We start from the raw sequence: 27,357 nt of genomic DNA on the forward strand, positions 1-27,357 counted from the left end.
TTGACGAACGACAGAAGGCATTCTGAGAGCACAGGCAGGCAAAGAAGGCGCGGTTGCCGCAGGATGAAGTTGCCAATAAATGGAAAATATACCGGTAGAAAAAGTCTATCGTTCAAATACTGGTGCAAGCAATGATAAAAGGTGAAAGTGAACGCTGGTTGTCAGTAATACTTGAGAAAAAGAAGGCCGCATCTAGAATATTTTCGAACCACATAAAATTATTAGGCAGGAAGTCTACAACCATATAACATGTCCTAGACGAAGATGGAAACAAACTGGAAGGGGATGCAGCATAAAATTACATCCGAAAAATAACAGCAGCCTTGCGCATCTTGCAACAAGCGCCCCGCTCAACCGACCATCAGGTTACACTCGTCTGGTTCCCGGCTCATGTAGGCACCGTCCACCCACACCTCCCCAACCTCAACGAGGCTACCCACTCCCTAGCGCGAGGCCTTGTTAACCGCGCGGGAGAAGGGGAGGCTGCCCCCACCGGTAGGGATCGCCTGACACGCTACAATGATCTTGTGAAGTCCTTCTACTTAGAGCGTAGAACCTTCCCCGGCCCACACAACAAACTATCCCGAGCGCAGGCTACAACTTTCCGCCTGCTACAAACCAATACTTACCCCTCGTTACAACTTTACAACAAGATCTACCCAGACATTTACCCCAATCCCACGTGCCATATCTGCAAGACACAGCCAGCCACACTTCCACACATGCTTTGGGACTGTACACACCAATACCCCGACACTAACCCCACGACCCTCTCGTCGAGATGGCACTCTGCCCTGCGTAGCCCCAACCTTGACAACCAACTCTGGGCGACCCAGCAGGCCTGCGAGGCGGCGAAGAGGCGACACCTCGACGTCCCCACGTGGGAGGCCTAGGCCTAGCCACCATCTCTTGCTGGTTTCAATAAAGTTTATTCAGTCAGTAAAAAATAACAGCCGAATCTTTCTAAGGCAATGACGAGGTTGTACTTGAAGAAAATAGCGTGAAAGAGAACCCGATGGAAAAGGAGCTGGTGGTGACAAATTTTAACTGGAAGAAAGCCGAAGAGAAAATTCCTAAGCGCACAGCCACAGGGCTAGACGAGGTTCCCGTTAGGCTGATTAATGATCTAGGACTAAAAGGGTAAGGAAGCTCTAGTGAAAGCAGTGGAAAAAAAACTTTGAAAGATAGACGAATACCAAGCAGTTGGCGATAAAGTAGAATAATTAATTTATAAAGGCAAGGGGGAGAAAGACAGAATTCACTCGTATAGGACGTTGGCCTTTACATAGGTAATATAGAGGCTAGCAATGCAGGCAATCAAATTAAAGCTGCAAGCATGGGCGGAGAATGATGGCATTTTCACAGAACTTGGGATTACCTTCAGAATAGGTAGGCGTTTGGATAACTTATTTGTTTTTACTCGGTGTATTGAAATATCCAGAGTATGAAGGAGACCATTATTTGTGGTATTTTTAGACATTACAGGTGGGTATGACAACGTAATCGTTGAACGCAGAACGATTTGTGGAATTTTCTGGAAGGAGAAGGCTTAGGCGACGACTGTCTACAGCTTTTGAGAGAGATATACCTAGTAAATACCGTTTGAGCGCTGAATGTGAAGACATGAGGAGCGAGGAGAAAGTTGATATCAACAAGGGACTGAGGCAAGGGTGCCCTTTATCCCCACTGCTGTTTATGATGTACGTGGTGAGAATAGAGAGGGCGCTAGAAGGAAGTAATATCGGGTTTAATCTCTCATACAGACAGGCGGGTACAGTAGTAGAGCAGCAACTTCAGGTTTATTTTATGTGGACGACATTGTGTTGCCAGATAACAAGCAAAGTGATTTGCAACGTCAGGCTAATATCTGTGGACAGGAAGGCGAGAATTTAGGTTTGAAATTTAATTTTAGGAAATCAGGTGCTATGGTATTCAATGAATATAGTGAACAGACAGTGGCAATCCAGGGCCAGGAAATACGTACCTCGGATAAAAAAAAGTCTTCCCTATGTCTTCTTGCTGATGACTGCGTAATATATAAAGAAATAGGAAAGCAGGACGACACTTTAGCCGTGCAGTCCGAATTAACGACTATTTCAGAACGGTGTAGCAAATGGCAGATTAAAATTAACATCGAGAAAACTAGACGCGTTAAATTTGATCCCAGTCTCAATTTCTTGCCTGACGAGTACCTAATTAACAATTCTTCAGTAGAAACAGTTTTGCCAATTAAATACTCAGGAGTTCTGTTCCCTTGCAATCTAAAATGGAATGGTCATATAGAACTAATTACTAGCAAAGCTCTCAGAAAGCTTGGCGTTCTACAACGCCACTTACGCATTGCTAACTCTGACACCAAACTGAAGGCATTTAATTCGTTAATTAAACCATCATTAGAGTACGTTTCTAATATATGGCATCCACTTCTAACTTACCTTACTGACACGCTGTAATCAATTCACAGTAAAGCCGCTAGATTCATCTCGTCCTCATATTCTCGTTATCACAATGTGTCATCCATAAAAATAACCCTTGGCATTTTACCTCTCGTAATACGCAGAAAATATTCACGATTATCCTTTTTTCACAGTGGTTATTGCAGTGACAGTGGCTTTTCACGCAAATTTATTCATCCAGCAGCCCACATCTCCGCCCGTATTAACCACGAACTCAAGGTTTACCCACCCTTTGCGAGGACTAAAAAATATTTACACTCATCTTTAGTCTTGTCAATGAATGAGTGGAACGCCCTTCCGCGATTCATTGTCAACGTTAAGGAATTATCTTCTTTCCAATTGGCTTTACTAAACTACCTTAATGAGCAAGCCTGCCATCCCAGCTGATCTTTTCTAAACTACCATGTTATCCGGCTTGAGCGCCCTACTAACTATGATCACTGTCATGTATTTGCTGCGGTATTCTAAACAGTGTAGTAGTTCGATCTTCTGGTATTGCATTATATAATCATTACGCCATGCTACTACTATAGTTATGTTATTTTGTGTTTTGATCTTCATGCTTATAACTCCCACTTGAATTTTTTTGTTATTCCCCCCCCCCTATGTAATGCTCTATTCTAAGCCCTTAGGGTAAGTAAATGAAATGAAATGAAATATGTATAATCGAAGGCAATATATATTGGAGACACAGGAAAAAACAATAACAATAAAGGGGAAGAGAAATACAGCCATAATGAAGCAAAGAGCGCTATGGGGATGCAATAGGTACGAGGTGCTCCGGGATATGTGGAAAGGTGTAATGGTTCTAGGACTTCCTTTTGGAAATGCGGTTGTTTGCTTGAAATCAGACGTACAAGCAGGACTCGATGGGAACCAAAGGTCAGAGGGACGCCTCGCATTGGGCGCTCACGAGAAGACTACAAATGAAGCTGTGCAGGGTGAAATGGGCTGGGATGATGAGAATGATGACCAGTGAAAGAAATAGTGGCAGCTATACAAACGGAATTGTGCATATTATTATGTAACATAATAAGCCGATCGCACGTTCGTTGATGTTCTAAGCAATTCAGTGATAAGACGTGCATGGCAATGCTCTGAAGGGCAAACGTTTCGGTCGTAACGGTTAAAAATGAATCTGTTAGCCTTGCGCTGGGCGGACTCGAGTTTATCTTTGTCATGTACAAGATGAGGTGATCACACAACTGACGCGTATTCAAGAAGAGGCGTGACCAGCGATATATATTCTGTTCGCTTGCATTCTTTAGTTGTGCCTTTTAAAGTTATTCTTAGGCAAGCTATTTATTTAAAATATGTTGCCCAAATAACATCCATATATTTTTGCTCCTTTAAGTTAGAAGAGAAGACAACACCAAAGCACCTAAATTCCTGCACCTTTTCTCGTGTGTGTTCCCCATTGCCATACTTAAATTGTGGGGGTTGTAGCTTATTAGTGAGTGTCATTGTCACCGTTTTGTTAAAGGTATTCACCATTTGCCAAGCCCTGCTCCAGTAGAAGAAGAAGAAAACGCATCATTTAGTAAAACCTGATCAGTGACACTACAGACTTTGGAATACACAACGCAGTTATCAGCGTAGAGATGAAGCTTAACTACAGTGTTAGTAACAGATTTGACGACATCATTGATATAAATTATAAATAATACGGATCCCAAAACAGAGCCCTATGCAACACCTGAGGAACTGTGAACAGGGGATGATGGTTGGCGATCATAGCTAGCAAATTGAGTCCTAAGGTGCAAATAATCCGTAATCCAGTTAAGTAACTTATCAGCATAGGAGCCTGCAAGAAAGGTGCGAAGTTTTCTGTGGCATACTTTATCGAATGCTTTGGAGTAATCAATAAACATAGCATCGACCTGATCACGGTTGTTAAGTGAGGAGGCAATATCGTGTGTGAATTCAATCAACTGTCTAAGAGCGGAAAAACCACTACGGAAAACGTAAAGATGCTGTGAAGGGATATTGCTGTTAGTGAACCAGTGAATGATGTGCGTCTGAATGATGTTCCAGAAGTGTACAGCACCTAGATAATAATTACATTGGTCTAGAGCTTGAAATTGTTTGCTACTTGCCCGATTTGAAGATAAGAGCCAGATTAGCGATCTTCCAAATTCCCGGGATTCGTCTGGAGTCAAGTGATTTCTGAAATATAATTATTAGATCACGTGCACACCATTCAGACCGTTTTAAAAAATACGTTAGGAATACTATCTGGACCGGTACTTTAGTAATGTACGTGTTTAGTAAGCGGTTATGAATTCCAGAACAAGTTACATCGATACCTGGGAACGCTGCAGGTACAAAAGGAAGGGCGAAAGAAGGAACAGTGCTGTTATTAACGCCAAAAACAGATTTAGAATAATTGTTGAAGGCTTCTGAGATCGTCTGAGCTTCAGGGCGTTTTAGAGTGGTCGTCCTGGTCGTCTTGCTGAGGCGGCTCAATAGGAGCGTGGGAGAGATAGTCAGCATCAGAGAGTTCTGAAACGGGCTTGCATATCATGGTGATGTCGAATTCTTGCGGCGGCTCAATAGTAGCGTGGGACAGATAGTCAGCATCAGAGAGTTTTGAACACGGCTTGCATATCATGGAGATCTCGAATTCTTGCGGCGGCTCAATAGGAGCGTGGGACAGATAGTCAGCATCAGAGAGTTTTGAACACGGCTTGCATATCATGGAGATCTCGAATTCTTGCGGCGGCTCAATAGGAGCGTGGGACAGATAGTCAGCATCAGAGAGTTTTGAACACGGCTTGCATATCATGGAGGTGTCGAATTCTTGCGGCGGCTCAATAGGAGCGTGGGACAGATAGTCAGCATCAGATAGTTTTGAACACGGCTTGCATATCATGGAGATGGCGAATTCTTGCGGCGGCTCAATAGGAGCGTGGGACAGATAGTCAGCATCAGAGAGTTTTGAACACGGCTTGCATATCATGGAGATGACGAATTCTTGCGGCGGCTCAATAGGAGCGTGGGACAGATAGTCAGCATCAGAGAGTTTTGAACACGGCTTGCATATCATGGAGGTGTCGAATTCTTGCGGCGGCTCAATAGGAGCGTGGGACAGATAGTCAGCATCAGAGAGTTTTGAACACGGCTTGCATATCATGGAGATCTCGAATTCTTGCGGCGGCTCAATAGGAGCGTGGGACAGATAGTCAGCATCAGAGAGTTTTGAACACGGCTTGCATATCATGGAGGTGTCGAATTCTTGCGGCGGCTCAATAGGAGCGTGGGACAGATAGTCAGCATCAGATAGTTTTGAACACGGCTTGCATATCATGGAGATGACGAATTCTTGCGGCGGCTCAATAGGAGCGTGGGACAGATAGTCAGCATCAGAGAGTTTTGAACACGGCTTGCATATCATGGAGGTGTCGAATTCTTGCGGCGGCTCAATAGGAGCGTGGGACAGAAAGTCAGCATCAGATAGTTTTGAACACGGCTTGCATATCATGGAGATGACGAATTCTTGCGGCGGCTCAATAGGAGCGTGGGACAGATAGTCAGCATCAGCGAGTTTTGAACACGGCTTGCATATCATGGAGGTGTCGAATTCTTGCGGCGGCTCAATAGGAGCGTGGGACAGATAGTCAGCATCAGATAGTTTTGAACACGGCTTGCATATCATGGAGATGACGAATTCTTGCGGCGGCTCAATAGGAGCGTGGGACAGATAGTCAGCATCAGAGAGTTTTGAACACGGCTTGCATATCATGGAGATCTCGAATTCTTGCGGCGGCTCAATAGGAGCGTGGGACAGATAGTCAGCATCAGAGAGTTTTGAACACGGCTTGCATATCATGGAGGTGTCGAATTCTTGCGGCGGCTCAATAGGAGCGTGGGACAGATAGTCAGCATCAGAGAGTTTTGAACACGGCTTGCATATCATGGAGATGACGAATTCTTGCGGCGGCTCAATAGGAGCGTGGGACAGATAGTCAGCATCAGAGAGTTTTGAACACGGCTTGCATATCATGGAGATCTCGAATTCTTGCGGCGGCTCAATAGGAGCGTGGGACAGATAGTCAGCATCAGAGAGTTTTGAACACGGCTTGCATATAATGGAGATGTCGAATTCTTGCAGCGGCTCAATAGGAGCGTGGGACAGATAGTCAGCATCAGAGAGTTTTGAACACGGCTTGCATATCATGGAGATGTCGAATTCTTGCGGCGGCTCAATAGGAGCGTGGGACAGATAGTCAGCATCAGAGAGTTTTGAACACGGCTTGCATATCATGGTGATGTCGAATGCTTGCAGTAGGTGGTTCCACCGAGCTCATCCTGAATTCACTAGCCAACACAGTGTCTGATGGTCGCTTACAAATTTGAACGACCTGGTAAGCGAGAAATTTCGTCCTAGCCCCAAATTATAGCAAGTCATTCCTTTTCCGTAGTTGAATAATTTGCTTCCGCTTTCGACAGCGACCGGCTAGCATAAGATATGACCATTTGAAGTCCGCGTTTTCTCTGGACTGGGACGGCTATGACGCCATCCGCTGCTTGCGTTGGTGTGGATTTCGATATCGGCAGCTTCGTCGAAGAAGGCGATTGTGGTGCTCATTGCAGGCTTCGTTTAAGTTCTTCAGATGCCACAACTTGGAGTGTTTCCTACTTCAACTCGACGACGGATTTCGTGAGAAGAGTCACAGGTGCGGCGATACGACAGAAGTGCTTGACAAAGCGCCTATAGTGGGCACACAGGCCTAGAAACCTGCCCCCTGCCTCCTTGTCGAATGTTTGCGCAAAGTTTGCATTGGCTGCTGTTTTCTGTGCATCAGGAAGAATTCTACACTTGCTTATGACGTAGCCCGGAAACAGATTTTCGTACACAAAGCGGCATTCATTTATCTGGCTTCAGGTTAAGCCCAGATGACTTGATGGCTTCAAACACTGTTGCACGGCGGTTTAGGTGGTCGTTGATGCTTGACAAAAAAACGACGACTTAATCGAGGTAGATTAAAGAGGTCTGCCATTTCAAGCCAGTCAATACCATGTTCATTACGCGCTGGAAAATCACGGGTGCTGAGCAAAGGCCAGATGATATGACCTTGAATTCACAGAAGCCGTCTGGCGTGATAAAGGCGGTTTTCTCTCTATTTCCATAGTCGACTTCGATTTGCCAGTAGCCCGTCTTGAGGTCCGCGGACGCAAAATACTTTGAGTTGCAAAGTCGGTGCAGTGCATCGCCTCTCCGTGGTAGTGGGTGTACGTCCTTCTTTGTGACTTCGTTCAGGCAACGATAATCGACGCAAAACCTTAGAGATCCATCCTGCTTCTTCACTAAGGCAACAGCTAGGAGAAGCCCACGGGCTGTTCGACGGCTGGATGATATCGTTGCGCAGCGTTTCGTCGACTTGTTGCGCTATGGTCTCTCTCTCTCTCTCTCTCGCTTGTCAAAACTCGGCGCGGGCTTTGACGGAGTGGCCGGATCGATTCTTCAGTTATTATGCGATGCTTAGCAACTGGCGTATGTCGGATCCTTGATGACGACGAAAAGCAGTCCTTGTATTGCTGAAGAAGAACCTTGAGCTGTTCTTGCATATCGCTGGGAAGACACAGATTAATATCGAAAAGTGCTTCATGAACAAGCACCGCTGTTATAGCTTCGGTGGAATCCGAAAGGACAAGTGCATCGCTTATTGCTGTAACTTCAGTTCCCAGAGGAGTTCCTGCCTGAAATTTTCGTCCCCGTGTTGCTTTTGCGCTGTTCACATTTGGTATAGAATAACAACTGGCCCAGCCAGCCACCTTACTAAGTCAACCTAACGTTACCTAAAATCTCACTGGGCGCTGACAGACGCCGACGATTTCACGTCAATCTCGTATTGTACGGCATTGAGGCTGAAAGCCACCCACGCCCCGGGCTGGCGGCGCCCATCACGTCAGCGTTTAGCTGCCAGGACGCCGTTCCTTCTGTTCACCGGGAGTTATCTTGAGTTCTTCGTCTAGCCAAAATGTGGCACCCACGGACAGAATAGAAAACCGTCCGAGGAATTCGAGCGCTGTGCGCTAAACCTCGCTGTCGATTTCTACGCATCGCCCTTCGAGCGAAACCGTTCACTTTTTTTTTTTTTGAGAAACTAGTCTCAATCCCAACATCCCACCACATTTTGATGAGACACACATAGAAATTATATTGACATTCCAGGCCGCGTGAGCTAAATTTCGGCGACTCAGTGAAACGAAACGCTGCAGGAAGAGTTTTCTACCCGCTTCCGGCGGACTTCATCGCCCCAGCATTAATAAGACAGTGACTGCTCGCACGTTCATCCAGTACGATTTGTTCATGTTCGCCTGTGTGCGCGCGATATCATGCGCGTTAAGTTGATCACTAAGCGAACTTTCACTGCAATTTACACGGCCGACAAGGCTACGAACCATCCTTCGTGCGATTATCCGCGTTAGGCACTTTGCAATCGCTATGTATACTTCGCTTTGGCGGGCAGTCGGTACTGCTACTTTCCTCCTTCGTAACCTTTCATATAGTGTGCCAGAATATGGGGTAGCAGGGAGGGCTCCCTGCTGCCGCACTTGATGTCGAAAGCCACGAGATGGAGCCCCCAAAGCATGGGCTGTCGCCTCACGCACCGCTTTCGATGCGCTACGGCGGTTTGCAACCTAACAAGCCCCTGCTTCGACGGCATCGTCCAAGTTATTAACTCTGTCTTCCCAGGTGGAGCCATGCCACAAGGCCCTTGCTGACTCCTTTTGCGACGTTAGTAAATGACAAGCAGTTTACAATAATGCGGAACTGCGTTGGCGGGAGGTGGTCATTTCATCCACACGATTGTCTGACAATGCAGAAGAAGTTACATAAGAGAAAGGCTACTTCATTTCTAAAAGCCACAGGATCAACTATGTTTTGGATATAGGGAAAGTAAGTAAACACGAAATGATTATGTGCACGAACACTCAATTATTTAGGCAATACAAGTACTGCAAAGCAACAGCATAATTATGTTTGACTGCTTAATTAATGAATAATTATTTACTAACCGTAAGTCTTGATTATTTGAGTTCTTCAAGTTTGGATAATTAAAATAATTCAATAATGAATTAAATAATTTGACGCATTCAGCTCTCTATATTGCGGTGACAACAAGCACAATTCACACAGCAGCCAGGAATGAATGACCGATCGACGTACGTCTGCGGCGGCGCTGGTTTCGCGTGGACCAAGTGCCGGACCTTCCCACGCTTGCCGCCTCGCGGCAATGCATGGCTCGTGCCACTCCTGACCACACTAGCACCTCCTAGCACACTTTGCCATTGGTAATACTTAAGCAGCACAGCTCCAGGCCTTTTTTTCAGATATGCTAGTTTAAAACTCCTGCAGAAAGCATAGGTATTTCTATTGCTACACATTTATATTAAGGCTACCCTTAAAGCAAACTTCATATGCTTTTTTAATGTACAGATTACCCAGAGCGAATATGGAGGCTTCACAAGATCGGGTACGTGTTTGCCGCGTCTGCATAGTTGGCTCCATAAATACGTGTGGTTGGATGGAACTCCTTGTACATGCAATGTATACATGTACATACGTACACACCTCCATTCCCGTGTAGTTGTGCAACGTAGTAGGTTCTTTTCGTGGCAATTACACACGCACTATCCACGCGCGCAGCGGGCGCCACCGTCGTGCTGTCAGGGTATCGGCGGCACATGACCGACCCGCTTGTGGAGGTACAGTAGGTTTCCAGAGAGAGCTACAAGAAGCCAGGTGGAGGCATTGTCGCGCATTGCTCAGCCGGCTCTGCCGCAGCGAGGGCAACGTTCTGGCTTGAGCGTTGTGCGTACCTACACATTAGCGTTCCTAATGAAGAGTCCTGTGCATTTATACGCCACACGGCGGTGCATATGCTAGTCTGAGCGCGGTTTCAAGAGTAAAGCTATCCATGGACGCGCTGAGATGCGCAGCGTTCGCGTTGCATAGCGGCCGTGCACGTATCTAATCCTTTCATTAGGCGTTTACTAACGCCGACGTTTCTTCCGTCTATCTCATATTGTGCACCGCCATCGATGTGCGACGCCTGATACTCCGGCGTTCGCCAGCACTCTTAACACGGTCGTGCTGGAGGAAGAGGAGGAAATAACTTCATTGAGTCCTGAAGGACCCCTCCCCATCCACTCTTGGTTTAGTAGTCGGCAGGGGTCGCGGGCCGCACCCACGTTGGGACGGGAAGCCCGTGAGCCTCCGCCCTTTCATGAGGCCTCTGGACTGCCCGGAGCTGGGTCTGGTGGTCGTCGCTTCGCAGGGCGTCCACCCAGTCTTCTTTACTGAACACGGTGCCGCTTAGCGCGGAGCATTGCCAGATCATGTGCGCTAGCGAGCAGTACGATTCGCCACAATCCGGACATTGCGGCTCAACCTCTGGTGAATAAAGGCTCAGTCTGCCTCTCGAGGGGAACGACCCTGTCTGAAGCATTCTGAATATCGATGACTGTGGTCTAGTTTAGCGTAGGGAGCGGGAAGGTCCTCCTCGACAGCTGATAGTGCGTTGTTATTTCGTTGAAGGTGAGCAGGTCGTGCTGGAACCTTAGCAGTTTTATGGCCCGTTCTACGAGAGCGTTACCCAGCGCTGACATTGAACCAAGGGTTTCTTGAGGCAGCCGCAGGAGGCGCGAAAGTCGACCCCGTCGAAAGCACGTGCCGACGTGCCGCTAACGCATTTAGGCGCAAGGCGTTACGCGTCCAGCTGCATTTGCGATGTTCCACGAGAATGAAACGCGTTTTGTGCGGATGTTTTGTGGCCAGCAGAACGTTCCGCGGGGCGCGGTTGGCGGTGTGTAAATTTCACCTCACCTCTTTTTCTCGTGTTAACAATGAAAAAGTATGTATTCGCAAAATTAAATTCTTGGGCATTGCAAGAGCGCTACGATCCTTCGCTACATCTCTGCGTTTCTCGCGTTGTAAGTTGTGTGCCGAAGAATGTGCCGAAGATGCCTGTAAATATACTGTGTCGGTGCTTCATCCTTGTGCAATGCCAGCTCGCTGGGTACTGTGTTGCGATGCAAACAGTAGCTGATCCGGGAGACAAGACGCACAACTCGGCAGAACCGGATAATTGCATACTGGCAATAAAGATTGTTGTTGCACTCACTGTGAAGTTGCTTCCGCAACCAAACCTGTTGAGTGGGGCTCTGTAGGCTGTGATTCCTCCTCTTATCATATGGTCAACGCTGCTGAAAAGGAAGCTTTAGCCGAGAGCAAACTCCACTTTCTATAATCAAAAACTTGTAAAACACAGAAATGTTCTCACGATGCAACGGTTGGACCATTTCGGATAAATTTTCTGTCATCTAACATAGAAAATTACATTTTAGCAACTGCAAAAAGCAGGAATGTTTGCAAAAATTTTGTTCTTGATTTCACCATATTAGGTTGGTTTTTGCAAGGAAACATGAAGGCCAAAGTTACATCTTTTCCAACTTGGAACTGGAACTCCAATGCCCGAACGCCTGTGTGTCGTCACAAATATCAGATTAGATTTTCCTACTTTTGTGACGTTGGCTAAGTAAATAATGTTCTCGAAACTATCCATGTTCAATCGCTTGCTTCTGTAGGGTGAAATTTACTCTAGTTGTACGAATAAATAGTCAGCTAGACCATATGACCCTCTGAAAATATATAACGCCAAGGTGATGCAGGAACTTCAAGGTGGCGGCGTCACTCGTTACCCTTTATGGCTGACAAGCCTCTTATCGCAATGAGGCTGGTATTCTTTTCGTTTTGTAGATAGATATATGATTTACCAATGAAGGTTTTATCAATGTTTTATTACGTTAGCAAATGTATTGTTACGAGCCATTTCCGAGCATTGGAGAAGGCCCTAGCAAGGCGATGAAGACGACGATTGAAAGAGCATTGATATGGTTGTTGTTCCGTCATCTCGCCTTCGGTGTGCACATGCATATTCCCTTTAGTTTTGCCTACTTTTATCCCGTCAAATTTTTGGTGGGGATGCGGGTTCTTAACTCGACACAACGGAGCTTCGCAGCGGCTGACTCATAGCTCGTTCCAAATTGACAGAAAAGACGGCTCCCAGCGCAACAGTGGTAACGTAAACGGTTGTCATTGCCCAGCCAAGAGACCCAGGCACGTTTAGGGGGACCAGTATGATGCTACGGTCATGTTGGCCAACATCCTATTTTAGATTCAACGGGCACGAAGAAGAATCGCGAAGAAGAATCGGAAGCTGGGGTTCCTGCAAGGAAAAGATGCATCGTCTGCTCGGCAAGTCTCTTGGTCGAAAGATCGATGCGAAGAAGGAGCTAGCATCACGTGCCCAAACATCGGCGTAATTCTACTTCTCTTACTGCATGGTGGGCTGGACCTTTCCCGCGAAGCGGATGGCGGTATGGCGGAGTCTGAAAAAGTGGGACGTGTCCTAAACGGCATATCAGATGATGCGTTCAATCCGCTATCTGCAAGCACTGCGACAAAGTCGAGGTCATTATCCAAGCGCCAAAAGTCGACGTATTGCACATCAGTTCGCTCGACTTCCCTACACGGCAGCAACATCGTCATGCAAATACGCACGCGCGCCACAGCTGCCATTAACCGCGGGAAACGTGACGAAGATTATATGTCGTCAACTTGAAGCTACGTCTCCTGTTTCACCATGCTCTCGTGCCCGCGAGACGAGCTATACCATGATACCAGTTGTCCAAGCCATCGTTCGTCAGGAGCTATCCAATGTTGGCCTGAACTTTGGACTCGTTTCCTCCCGCCCGACTGACCATTTCCCAGTTTCGTATGCGGCCAGAGGCTCCTGCTACGTCCTCGCACTCAGGCCAAGTGGAGGACTGCTGAGGACCGGCCCTTTTTTCATCGACGTCGGATTGGCGATGCCTCCCGCTATGGCCGTAAGCGGTGCTCTCGGGCTCATGCGCCCTATGCTCATAACCGCCGCCCTGAGACGGATCCTTACCGCTTCCAGCCTAACCGCGAGCCACCTCAAGCAAACCGTAATGACCATGTCGTGCCGTCGTTTTGCACTTCCGCGTGGTCACCAGGCCCGTTCACCGTTCTCTCGTCGCCCATCATCTCCCCACTATTCCGCCACCCTCCATCGCCGATTGGACGCCTGCCTCCGGAAACTAGACGACGCAGCCACCGGAGGTGAAGCTGCATTGATGACTCGCCCGTAACATCATCTGACCACATTGCCGACTAGAAGCAACTTGGTACATGTGTGGTGCTCTCTTTGACACGGACGAGCATATATCAGTAATGTATTGAGAGCTACGCTGTTGACTTAAGAATATACTTACGTCACCCACGTTACCGCTCGTTCGAGTCACCAACAGGGGAACGCCTCCCGTCCTTGGTTTGTGATCAGCATGAACAAGCATCGCCGGCCGCTGTACGACTGCATTACTTGCTCTGCTAGAGCACTGCTCCCATTAACTAAAACTCACCATGGAATTTATGTATGCCCACTCTGCCCTTATTGAATGTGGAACCGGCTTGTTTCAGCTTGACCTACCTCGCTGCAATGATGCTCTGACCACACGTCAGCTGCGTTTGTGTTCCGTGGATTAAATTCGACTGGCACCTCAATCCGTTACATATTTGATCCTAGTGTCTATCCATTCTGTTCTCGATCGGTGTCGATTACGTCCCGACTCCCTTTGTTCACGTACTATTGGCCAGAAATGTCGCTGTTCCCCATTCTATTCTCATCGTCACTAATAACATCGTGTCCCTTTCCCTCTTGAACTTCAGCTAGTGCACTCAACTTGTCGCAAATGCCATGACTCTGGCCAGCGTCTCTTCCATCGATGAGTATCGCGTTCCCGCATTAGTTAATTGCCGGCAATCCTTCACTCTCCGCTGCATTCCCCACCTCCAGGCGTACAGCCAATCGTGATATTAGCAAGGTTATCGCGCCTGACCTCCTTACAAGACAGGCTGCCAATGTTAGGCACATGTTGATCTCTCGTCACGCCATCTTTGACTTTGATGACCGCCCTTTGGCCCAGACGTCAGTTGTCACTGTTTTCATACTGGAGACACCAGTCCCATCAGACGACGTCCTTATTGTGTGTCCCATGCTGAACGCCCAGTAATTCAGCGCGAAGTCGAAACAATGCTCACGAAAGACGTCATTCAACTTTCCTGCAGTCCCTGGGCGCCACTGGTCATGCTAGTAAAGAAGGAAGCTGGTAGCTGGCGTTTGTGCGTAGACTGCCGTCACTTAAACAAAGTCACGCGAAAAAGACGTCTGACCTCTGCCGTGAAACGATGACGACCTCTTCTGTTTCCGCGGATCTACTGACTTCTCCATCGACATGTACGGTCAGGATACTGGCAGATTTCTGTAGATGACCTAGACTGCCAAAAGACCGCATTCGTTGCACCCGATGGACTTTTCTAATTTAAAGTGGTGCCCTTTGGCTTGTGTAATGCCCCAGCAACGTTTGAAAGGATGATGGACTCTCCCTTTCGCAGCTACAAATGGTCCACATGTCTTGGTTATCTAGATAACGTCATCGTTTTTTCACCGACATTTTAGAGCCACCTGACACGCCTGTCGGCAGTTCAATGTTTTCAGACGAGCAGACCTCCCTTACATCACTGTGCCTGGCCACTTTGTCAGAGCTCGCGGCATACATCCCGGCAAAAGTAGTGTCGTCAAAAATATTCCACTACCACGTTCGTTCAAAGACGCCCGGAGCTCCGTCCGCCACGTTCTTATTTTCGACGCTGCATCAAGAATTTTGCCGACATTACCCGTCCCTTTACAGAACTCCTGAAGGACATATAGTTTTGCTGGATGGCCATGAACAAGCCGATGCCTTTCGCACACTCACACTTTTGACCCCTCCGCAGCGCAGCCTCCGCAGCCAAGTTCCCACCGACGCCTGCGAACGCGGCCTCGGCGCTGCTCTCGCCCAGAAGCAACAAGAACAAGACCGCGTCATCCCCTGTGCCAGTCGACTCATCTTCCCTTCAGAGCGCAAGTTTTCGATTACTGAACGGGAATGTCTCACTCTAGTTTGGGAGGTAGCAAAATTTTGACCATACTTGTTTGGCTGCACGGTCATTACGTCATCAGCATGCGCGGTAGTGCATGGTGGTCGGCCATCACGGACAACCATGCACTATATGCTGGTTGTCCTCTCTTGGACGACTTGGTCGCTTGGCAATGAATCTTCGGGAATCTACCCTTGATGTCATTTACAAGTCCGGCCGAATTCTCCAGGATACCCACTGCCTCTCCTGTCATACCGTGGATCCTCCCGACTCCGCTGGCAATGATTCCGACGCGTCCGTCCTCGCTGTTTCTGACTTTAGCGATATTCAGAATTTACAGCTCAGTGATACAGACTTCCGCCCACAATCCACCTTCTACGCTCCCACCATTCCGACCCATCTATCCACCTGTTTGTACTCCGTGATGGTATTACCTACCGACGCAGTACTAACTCCGACGGCTCAGCCTTTCTGCTTGTACTTCCCAAGACTCTCCGTTCCACTTTACTCCAACAGCTAGCTACACGATGCCCCAATCACTGGACATGCCGGAGTGTCCCGAACATACGACCGGCTACGGCGTCGGTTCTTCTGACCAGGCGTTTACGTTATGTGCGCCGGCGTGTTGCTGCTTAGCTACGAGCGGCGCACCTGTGTTGAAAATGAGACGCGGAAGACCGAGTGGGCGACGACGGCGATAACAATTCGTTTAGTTTCGGGAATCCTGCCGCTTCTTGGATAGCTTCGGGGTTAGAAAAGTCCTGGCATGCTGCGACATGCTTCCGAGCACACTTTTTTTCTGGACGTTAACCGTGCATGTACTCTCTACGCTTGTGCTGCGATTGCGGTTGTGTGTCGGGCAACACTTCATTGCGGCGGAATGTGGATTACATTCACGCCAGGATATGCCTAATAAGTGCTGCGTGCCCAATTGCTGGAGCAATTACAAATCGGGGCCGAAAAATCAAGCGTTCATGTTTCCGCAAGATCAATGACAGAATATTGCGTGCCAATGCTAAGGCAATTGAAGGAGAGAAAAGCTGCAATTCTGCGGAATAAGGCAGCTGTTTCTTTGTAAATAGTTAAACGAATGTTTTGTACATCCATTGCTAAACTCATTTGAGGTGTTGTAAACATGTATACTGCGGTGCTGTATGCAATAATGCCTCGAAAGTGAAATTATTCGTTTAGAGCCTAATCTAGGCTGCAATAAATACATGCCCCGAATGTGAAGAAGGGCACACCAGTGAAGTTGTCATTAGGTATGTGTTATGGTGCAGTGCTAACATTTTGTTGAATAACTTTTGTGGTCGCGTGAACACCAAACCCTTTGGCGCCGACGATAAATCAAGACAAAGAAGCTACTCTGAAGAAGAGGGCAGCACTATGACTTTTCAATATAAGCCATGCTCCCTGTCATCAATTACCCGAAATTTGTTCTATATGTGAGTGATGTCTGCCGCGTGTGCCAGCGGGAGAGGGCCACCCTGACGCACATCCTATGGGATTGCACCAAGTTCCCCAGTGAGGCTTCGACAAGTACGATTCCGCCGCGACTCGCGGCTGCGGCGGAATGCTACGACTACGAAAGCCAAACCTGGGCCGTCCAGCAGGTCTCGGCGGCTCTTGAAAGACAAAGGCTGAGCGAAACCGACGGAACGTTGCCCCTCAGGGCGACCGACCGCGGGAGTAACACGAGCTGGAGTTGAGCAGAGACCACCCGCTGAGAAGACGTCAGGGCCCGCCTCATGGCGCCATTTATTCATGGTGTCGTTCTGCAGGCGACTACATGAAGTTCTCTCTCTCTCTCTTTCTCTCAGTCCTAATGTTGAACCATTTCATTTTTATGGACGGGCTTTTTAATATTGCAGCGCGCGAATAGCTTTGCATAAATAAAATAATCTTGGAACACCCTCTGTTCTCTGTGGGCCATCTGCTCAACTATGCCTAAAGAAAACAATAACTGTGCTCTGGTTAACGTTGCCCATAAGGGCGCCATCGCTTCATTCAACCCGTACCCCCGAGCACGCCACCGGCATCTTCTCAGTGACGTCACTCGCCGAGCGCTCAGGCCTTCTCTTGTCTAGGTGGTGTTGGATAACATCGCGACCGCTGGGGGTGAGCTCCACCACTGGAAAAGCTGGCGCCACCGTCGGCGTGACGTGCCATGAGGGATCACATGGACACAGTGGCCGCGTCGGCTGCTCCGCGGAAGCGCCGAAGCGAGCTGAAAACGAAAGTTTGAAGTCCCACCTGCGCCACGGTTCTGATTAAGTGGTGAGGCTTTACCGCCTTGGGTGTCTGCTTGACAACATATGAAAGTACTATAGTAGGTAGTGGCTGCCTTTGGAGGCGTGCAGCATGGTAGGCTACTGCTCGGTGACGCAGCGCCGGACGTACGCAACGGAGCCCAGTGTCAGGCTTATTCACACGTAGCCGCTGGGCAAGGAGCTGCATGAAGCTTGGCTGGAGAAACTTGCAACCGGCAGAAAGCCATCGGCTACAACTCTGGTGTGCAGCAAGCACAGAGGCAAGAAACATTTCTGCTACGACGCCGGGACTACACAATGTTCGGTGAGTGGCAGAAAACGCGCACTGAGACGCTCGCCCGCTGCTCGTCCGCTGCTCGGCTAATGTCATGACGGTTTGGTCTATGAACTTGTTCATGCTAGATACTGGCAAATTCACTGGAACGGAAAGGGAGCGGTAAGACGCGCATTAAAAAAAAGGCAGGAAATGTGACCATGTTTGCATTACGAATTGATGCACTGGATTACGAAAAAAGATCGAAGCAGAGGGAAATCGCACGCTGTGAAGACCGATAAACATACAATGCGACGCAACTTGAGAAATAATGTTAAAATGTCCAAGAACCTAGAAGACAAAAAAAAAGATCGAATCGTTGCGACGGCACATCACAGTCGCCGTAGGCGTCGGAGTCTTTAAAACGAAATTATTTTTGAACAGTTCTGATAGCGTCTACGCAACGATGGCTGCTAGTGTGCTGTGAAATGCTCATATGCTGCGGCCTAAAGCTCACGGCACGGTGCGAAAACGCGCTCACAGCGAAAGCCAAACATTGTGCGCGGACATGTATGCAGACGCGGAGTCGGTCGCTGCGAACCCGTGCGATTGCTGCATTGAGGCTTCATTCTGTTATGCCCCATGTGGTTATACAGACAGCCCACTATAAGAACATATTTCATATAGTTTACTCTCAGCGGTTGCCTGCCTTTCACGCAGGAAGCCGGTTCGGAAGATTCCATCGCGGCGACCGCGCGCAGGGGCGTTCACTGTACCCATTGGGTGAAGAGATAGCGTCTGTAAACGATTCTGTGCTTTCAGTTTGCCGAAGATTATTATATGGACAGTCAAAAACTTCCCTCGTTTTGAGAGTACCTACATAACTGTCCAGAAGGGCTGCCACGTGGTGTTTTTATTGAGCGCCGTAAGCGAAACCTATAGTGAGGAGCGCACCACGTGATCCCTCATACTACGCAAGGGAGGCGCTTCCGACAGATGGCGACTCCGTAACTCCTCGCCCCCAATACTGTAGGTGCGAGGGAAATCATGCGAGGGTGCTCCGAGAAAGATAGTGGCTTGATGCGGCGGTGCTCTCTCGCGCGCGCAAGGGAGGTAGGCGGGGAGGTTGCGCGCCGTCTTGCGTGCGCAAGGGTGGCGGGGGGATCTACTCTAACCGCAGCGGCTAAGCACGGCAGCGCACGCACCCTATCTTGGAGGTAATCCGCGGCGGGTTCGAAGGCTAGGCAGCCCGAGATAGGAGATGGCTTAGCATGCGCTGTGTTTTCGCCGGCCTAGTTCACAGTGAAGCGAGAGGCACCACGAAGGGGAATTCACTCGGGCTGATGCCACTTTTCATAATGCCAGCGTTCAGACAGCGAATGTCCTTGGTCGTCGAGCGAGCTTCTTCTTTGCATGTGCGCGCGTGGCAACGTGCTCATTAATTTAGTTAGTAAGCTAATGTTTACAGCAGTTTGTGTGGCTGATTAAACTACTAATTTTACATCGTATAGCTGTCTAATGATTCGCTAAGGCAAACAATGCTTTGCCTTTAGGGCGAAATCTGTGACTGTGTTAGTGCGCCCTATAGTTTTGTCCGCTTCAGTTGTCCTAATTGGTGCTGTTGACAGTAGTTCGACGTCCGTATTTATTACTTAATTACCTAGTTGAATGTATAGTACGATCTTTTTTTTTCAATTACAAAACTTGCAGCTATGTTTATGAATAAATTACAGCCTCTGGGAGTTGTCCAAGTACGCGTAAGAATTCTGCCACTCGCTCATCTCTACGCAGATCGCGGTCATTATCAGTGTTATGAAACATCAACCAGTATAAACTACAGCGCTGCGGCGACACGAGCTGCCGCGGACAACAGCGCAAGGTGAATTGATGACGCAAGCAACTGCTGCAGGTGGCGGAGCCAAGTGCGCTGCATGATGACGTTGCGATCATTATAATCCGTTATCGCTCTTTAGCGTCTAATTCATCCGCGTCGAACCATTATGGACCGCGATAAACCGTACCTCGGCGGCGGCTGCGCGGGCCTTATTTGGAAAGCGATCAGCGATGGGGGCAGAGTACGCCGAGTGCTGATAGCTTCGTGTGCGCGGTGTTATCGCCGGTTAGCTCGCGTCGAAGCTATTAGCGGCGAGAATTAGGAGTGGCGCCCTCTCGCGTGTGACGTCACGGCCAGGACGCCGCTCGCTCCGTCTCGCTCGGCGGCCGCGCGCGCTCGTTCCCTTCGTGTATGCTTGGGGTATGGGTGGCTCGAGCCGCACTTATTGAAGGGCTTGTCGGCTTCTTTCTGCTGCCATGCCTGAACCACAGTTCCTTCTCCTAAAGCGCGTGAGTCAATAAAATTTGAGGCTTGGATATCGTAAGCTATGTAGCGTTGAAACTGCATATATGCGCCGTGTCAGTCCATAAATTTTGCGTAAAAATGCCTGCAAATTCAATACGTGAAGTTGTGTACGATGCTTGGCTAAACACTTAATATTCCCTTAGAATTTAGCTATGAGAGACATTGCATTTTACATGAAAGAAACATCTTGGTAATTGGCGTCAGCATGTTATCCGTGTTAGAAAGACATTGCCCAGCGAAGCTGTCATCGTGATTCTTATTACTCTGGTGAGTTGTCCTTGCCAAATATGGCCATTTATTAATGCGTAAAAGAAAGAGTTAGCACCCAGTTTTTATGAAAAAGTTTGCTGCTAGTTTCACCCCTCTCTGAAATAGGCCCCCAAAAAACGAAACGCTCATGGCTGCTAACACGACGGTGCGTCATGTAGAGTATTTACATAGTTTATTCAGACACCATAGTTGCAACCACCTGAGAGAAAAGTTTCGTTGTTAAGATCGAGAGACAATCAATCGCAAGCGATTAAATGTTTCAGTGGCCCTCAGTAGCCTTCATCGACAATATGGCACACCCATCACGCAACGGTAGCAACCGACTGTCGGTACGGCGAGGCACGCTTTGTTCGTGAAACCCATCAGTTCACTACAGTTTCTAATTGAAACCACAAAGCATTTTTTACAGCTCCTATTGGAATGGCTAAAATATTCTTGAGCTACTACAGCGCAGCTTAGATTGCCTAGAAAAGGAAAATTCAAGCACTTTCTGTCTCACCATTCTCGATCCAGCGTTGTTTAATTATGCAAACGGAGAACTATTCGCTTCATCGGTACATAAAAGAGAACCTCGCCCGACTGCAGGCAAAATAAAGTTTGCTCCTATCCAATCGCAAACATTCATAAAGAAAACACCACAAGACTTACATATATATTCACTTGATTTTTGACCCTCCACATGGGAATTATATTACGCTTCGACTTCTTTCTGGCTGCAGCCATACGGCCCAAAAGGCAAATTTCTCTAAAAAATTTGGGCCGAGCAGCCTGTGTCAGTTCGCCAAACAATTTCGTCATGTGTATTCCTCAAGCAAGAAGCACCAGTAAATTTCTCAAGTGAGTTGAACGTGTAGCACAGAAAAGGGAATATATATTGGTACATTCCATTTTGTATTCTGTAAATAGACGTAAGCCTTCATTAGCTTTACTTCAAATTACCGCCGCTTAAGAGAAACACGTGAAGAAGCATATAATTTTAAGAAGCAGTCAAAGAAGCAAGTTGTGCTTGTAGAACCTAACTGCAGTATTAAGTCCTCGTGTTACTGCCGAGCGTTTCTGTAAAGAAACGCAAAAATTCGATATTACACCATGAACTACTCGTCGTGAGAAAACCAGTTTTAGTGGATTGTAACTGTTGTAGAAGTCATATATAGCCAGCGTCTGTGACATATTTGTTGCACCGCGGCAGGTATGGTATCATAACTGGATTCTTATTTTCTAAATTTTTGCGGTTGTCGATTAAAAAACCCGCAATGGGCTGGTCTGCGCTCCTTCGGCTGGCATTGTAGCGTTGCCTTCGAGAGCTGCATTGTCGTCTAAGAAATAAGCTCTTTGAATAAATTTTCGCAAATGAAGACGTCGTCGTAAAAATATATTTGAGACGCCCGCCATAAGTATGCAAGCAGAGAGAACGAGGGCGAACAAACGAAAACACCGCAGAAAGCGCCCGGACAACGCCCGAACTGTAGCAGACGACAGGCGCGAGTCCTTGCCCTGACGTCACGCGAGCGGCGCTCGCAGCGCCCCTGTAGTTCGTTCTCGGGGCTAATAGAGGCAGCACGAAGGTCAATTCGCTCGCCGTTGCGGGCCATATACATTTTGAAAGCGATCGCCTTACGTGACGCACGGGTTTCCTCCTTGGGTAGGCATGAAAATGCTTACGCATTGAAAAATATGCTTCCCACCTTCGCTACCCACATGAAAATGGGCTCTGAATTTCTAGCTGGAAATGGTCTTCCCAGCCAGGTTTCCAACTGGAATCAGCCCTTCCAGATGGAAATTTTCCAGAGCCAGCTGGAAATGGCACTTTCCAGCTTGAAGTGGAATCCTCCTCAGCTGGGAATGGCACTTTCCAGCTGGAAGTGGAATCCACCTCAGCTGGTTTTCCAGCTAGAAGCAGCACTACCAGCTGGAAGTTTTCCAGCTTCAGCTGGAAACTGCTGGATACAGCATTTTTTAGCTGGAAACAGCGCTTCCAACTGGAAACAACTGGATGGAGCATTTTCCAGCCGGAAGTAGAATCTATCGACTGGAAAGTGGAGCTTCCCACTTCCATTGAGACATTTTTTGTATCTGCAACATGCCCCTATTTAGCCCTAGGTGGTGTTTGTAGCAGAACGAAGAGCTTTTACTCTTGCAGCAGCAGCAAAAAAAAAATTATTTCTCTGCGTTGTGACAACAATCGTAATTAATTGCATGAACTGCATGGAAATGCTCGTCACTCAGGGTACCTTTGATCGCGATCGGGCCCGATCGGGATCGATTGCAATCGAAAGTGTCCTGTGTGATCGAGTTGCCAAAAAAAAATATCTACAGGAAAACTGCCACTTTTATTGAACCTTACTTGTAATAGACAAAAGCGACGCGCTCTTGATCGACACTGTATATCTTGCTACACTGTCGATGTTACACTAGCGAGGAGCTTGCCCGATTGGCCATGATGAGCCGTTGCGCAAACGGCTAGTGTTTACAGCATAGCAATTCCTTCTCTAACAAAAAAGAGCCTTAACACGTGGCACCTTCAGCAGTTCAGGCTGCAATGACCGCTGCTCCTATTTTTTCCTGTCTCCACGACGCCAATACAATCGCCGCCATATTTGTTGAATACTTAGGAGCTTTAGTCTCGTATCTTGTCTTGATCTGCTCTTTTGACACGAATAATAATATAATAGCGTGTTATTGCAATATCAGTATTTCTCAGAAAAGCTCGGGTTTTTATTCACAGCAGCAGCATTACAAAGGCAGGCCGAATATAAAAAATGTGACGACGCCACTGGGGCTCTAGTTTCGTACAGCACATGGCGGAAACTGTCACGGCGAGGCAATTTTGCGAGACAACGAGAGTCTCTCGGGTGTGCGTGTGATCAAGTTTTTGTGAGGAACCTGCATGATCTTGCGCATGAAGTAATTATTTTTGGACAGTTCCTTCTCTGGACGGTGTTACAAGTACAGGCAAGCGGCTATCAACGGTTGTTATTGCTGTACTTTGTGGTGTTGTGATTCACCAGTGCGGATCGAAGAGCACCGTTTTCTCCAGCCCTGATTCTACAATTTGGAGGTAATTATTTCACTTGCTTATGTTTTGAGCGTAAGTTAACGTTTATTTTTATCCTGTATGTTGGCTGGCACGCTTGAGCATGATATCATAGGTCCCTGCTGTACGTGATGTTCGTATACAGGTTGATCATTTTTATGTTTTGCGGAATTTGGTAGAAATGGCTTGTGGCAGATATCATAATTCTTGTCGCTGAGCGGAATTATTCGAAGAGGTGGACATTATTAGCATGCGAAATCGAAAGACATCTTCAATTAATTAGCAAAAATTGACAAATTAACTTATTACCTTGCTGCACATATTACAATGTACGAATTGTAGCCTGTGAGTTTGCAAGATGGATCCACCTTAAATGAATTTCCAGAATTACATCAGTTTCGATATATTATTTTCTAAAGTGTGAGACGAATAAGTGGGCGTTCCAGTTACTTTTGTGCTCCAATACATAAAAGCGTTTTGTTAAAAAAGTAAGTAGACCAACAGTCCACCTTTACGGCGAGTTTGATGACACATATTTTTAACTGGTGTCATTCTGGAAAGTAAGTCCAAGTGGATACGCCTGGCAATCTCAATGGCTACAATACGTAGATTGCGATATGTGCCGTAATGTAATAAATTAGGAAGTTCATTATTGAATTTTTTAAAATTAGTTCAATATGTGTTCCGATTTTTCGTGCAAGTAATCTCCTCTTCTGAAGGATCCAGCTCAAGGACTAGAATTACGGTATCTTCAACAGGCGATTTGTTAAAAATTGCATAAAACTTAAAATTATCACGCAGCATATGTGAAGTGCTTGTCAGTTTGCGTAAGCCCCCTTTTGTCTCCAATAGCCCACTTGAATATATTGCCGTGCAGTGTTTGTGCCCAATGTTGCACATACGTACGTCTATTAAATACTAGTGCGTATATGTCAATCTGCCCAACGCAATACAAGCACATTTATGGCGTGCTTTCACTGCAAGTGCGTGCTCGCAAACACGTTGCATGAATGGCAGGCATTTGAATAGGTGCAAAACAACAATAACATAAAAAGATTGGCCCTCAAGCTCCTGTTATTCAGCAGAGAAATGCTTCTTGGGAGGCTGTTGAGTTACATCACACACCTAGTTCAAAATACAAATGAGCTCATTTGAATTCTATTTGCACTAAAGCCACAGTCAATGGCGCTAAACAATTTAACAATCATTGCATAGCTTCTGCAGCTCAAGTTCAGAGCCTCTTGAGAGCTCAGGTTGAGGCCTTGCGCCACATAAACTGTAGAAGGGTCTGTGATGAAGGTAAACTGTGGTACTGTCCAAAGGCTGTTGATACAATCCGCGTGATTTTGGTAAAGGTCACTGTTTACTAGAACTGAGTGGATTAAAGTGATGATTGTTTTAAAGTTCACTCACTATGTCTAAATATTTTTTTCAGATGGGGTACAAGGAGGAGTGCAAGTGTATTCCACATCTTGAGGGAGATGCAAGATATGCTTCCGCAATCCTTGCTGCAAGTGTTCAAATAAATGGTTGCAAGTTTCAGCACCGTGCTGTTTTGGCTGCATGTATTTTCACCGGACCAGTTGGTCTTGCGGCCAGTCACATTAGGAACTAAGTGTGACTTGCGACAGCAAGCTAAGATCCATGCGAGTTCTGGCCAGTTTGTATCCTGCTTGATGCGAGCTTACACCCTGGGATTTCACCTAAGCATGGCTCAACACCATGGTGTTGTCGCCAAGGCTCAACACCATGGCAACCGGTGCTGTGTGCCAGCCCGGTCTGAGGGTCTGTAGACCCACAGTCCGGGCTGGAGATTCTAGCTGGAACTTCTTCCAGCTGAATTACAGCTGGCATTTCTTGCAGCTGGATCCAGCTGGAAGGCCTTCCAGTTGGGACATATTCCAGCTGGATTATGGAACCGGAAATTTCACCCAGCTGGATTTTTTCCAGCTGCCTTCCCAGCTAGAAAAGTATCCAGCTGGGTGAAATTTCCAGTTCCATAATCCAGCTGGAAGTAAAAACATTTTCATCTGGGTATTATTTACCTTTTTCTTTAAATGCAAGAAAAAGCAGCAAATATGGCGCATTCGATGCTGAGGAAAAAATATGTCGCCACGTATTTCGACAGCAGCTGCCGAGCTAAAACTTCTTCCAAGTAGTCATGAAGAACACGCTATACTAATATATTTCGGAATCGACCGTTCAAGTTCTGCTACCGAATTTCGCAAAAACAAATGATTGGAATGTGCGGTGCCTCACAGAAACCACATTAGAGTGTAACGTACATTTTCAGAGAAGCACTGTGGTGAAGCCGTCAAAGAGGCTCAGCTGTCGTATGCGTCCTACCCGTCACTTCATTAAGTCGCTAGAATAAAAGGTATGTTTCGTCGTTGCTCTTTTATATTTATCGGCTTCATACTTTTCTCACATGTAGCGCACACTCTGATCTTAATGTGTCCTTATACATACAAATATAACGCCTTTTAAATGTAGCAGCGTGTCGTGCAGCAGCGAATTGACAATTTCTATTACACATCACATGGGAGTGCCCCAGGAGGCCTCCGCACATAGACAGCCCCATATTACACCAACATCCACTAATGAGGAATAGGCAGTGGGAGGTATGGCTTGCGGACGAGGGTCGGGAGAGCCAGTTCGCTCTTCTGGACCAAGCCCAGCGAGCCGCTCGTGCCAGTGGGGCCTTGGAATAACGGCTCCTACCATCGTGCCTTATTTTATTTATATTCAATGAAGTTTTTACTCTCTCTATTCCAGAGAGAGTTGAAGCCCCTTACCTGGAGTAAGAGTGCCTCGATGTCCACCTCGCCCGCCGCTACGGAGCGGCGGGCCAGAAGGGCATCGAGGCACTCTACCTGGAGTCGGTCTTAGCGCTCCCGCGTCTGTTAATTGCGGCGGAGGAGAGCGAACGCGGCGATAGAACAGCCCGTAAAACTGCTAGCGTTCCAGCACGGCCATGCTCCAGCTTATATTGGCCACTAGGGCGCTGTTCCTCCTGCGCAGCAGGAATTGTCATTCTCGTGTTAAAGATGATGCCAATGAATCATCATCAGCAGCAGCACAATTATTGTCTCACGCGCTGCCTCGCGCCATATCGCGTCAAATATCGTTAGCACCATGAGAGAAGCTCGAGCGCAACGCTAAACCTTGCTATCGTTTCGCCTTCTGGCGAAAGTGCCAATTCTTTTTTGTGCTAGCAATTATATATACCATTTTATAAGAAGAGTAATTTTGACATTCGTGTATCCGCGTTTAATTACAATTTAGAGGTTATCCTAATAACATCAAGCAATTAATTGCGCTAAGTTTTGAGTAACCAACTTTACGTGCCTTCATCAGCCGAGTTAAGCCGTGTTAGGCCTACGAGCTATGAAATTGACAATCGAATTCGGAATCAGCGGCATCTAATGAATCAATCTTCTGCAAGCTAGTTGGAGTGAAAGCGATAACCGCAGTAACTTCTTGTAGCTTGTGGACTTCACGTCACCAAAGGTCGAACAAGTTTGGAGCTAGGTTAGAGCCGTCACTTCAGTGGGTGCCGCCATGTTTGATGGCGCAAAGCATTTGAGGCAGCATTTGGGGCCCCCGCTTAATCTGTGAAATAGCGTGCCCAACGCAAAACTCAAACGCAGATTGCATCTCGCATATGCGCAGTGGCATCGACATTTCTTTGGGGCCCCTATTTTAA

General features: G+C 47.4%; 1 long non-coding RNA gene across 1 annotated transcript; it reads left to right on the top strand.

Annotated features, from left to right (window-relative positions):
• The first annotated feature begins 22,788 nt into the window (after positions 1-22,788).
• Positions 22,789-25,193, top strand: LOC139059633 (uncharacterized). The gene is made up of 2 exons (XR_011514255.1): positions 22,789-23,675; positions 25,087-25,193. It is a non-coding gene; the product is annotated as an uncharacterized lncRNA (long non-coding RNA).
• Positions 25,194-27,357: the final 2,164 nt, after the last annotated feature.

The sequence above is a fragment of the Dermacentor albipictus genome, chromosome 4 (genome assembly GCF_038994185.2).
Source record: "Dermacentor albipictus isolate Rhodes 1998 colony chromosome 4, USDA_Dalb.pri_finalv2, whole genome shotgun sequence".
In the NCBI taxonomy this organism is placed as follows: Eukaryota; Metazoa; Arthropoda; class Arachnida; order Ixodida; family Ixodidae; genus Dermacentor; species Dermacentor albipictus.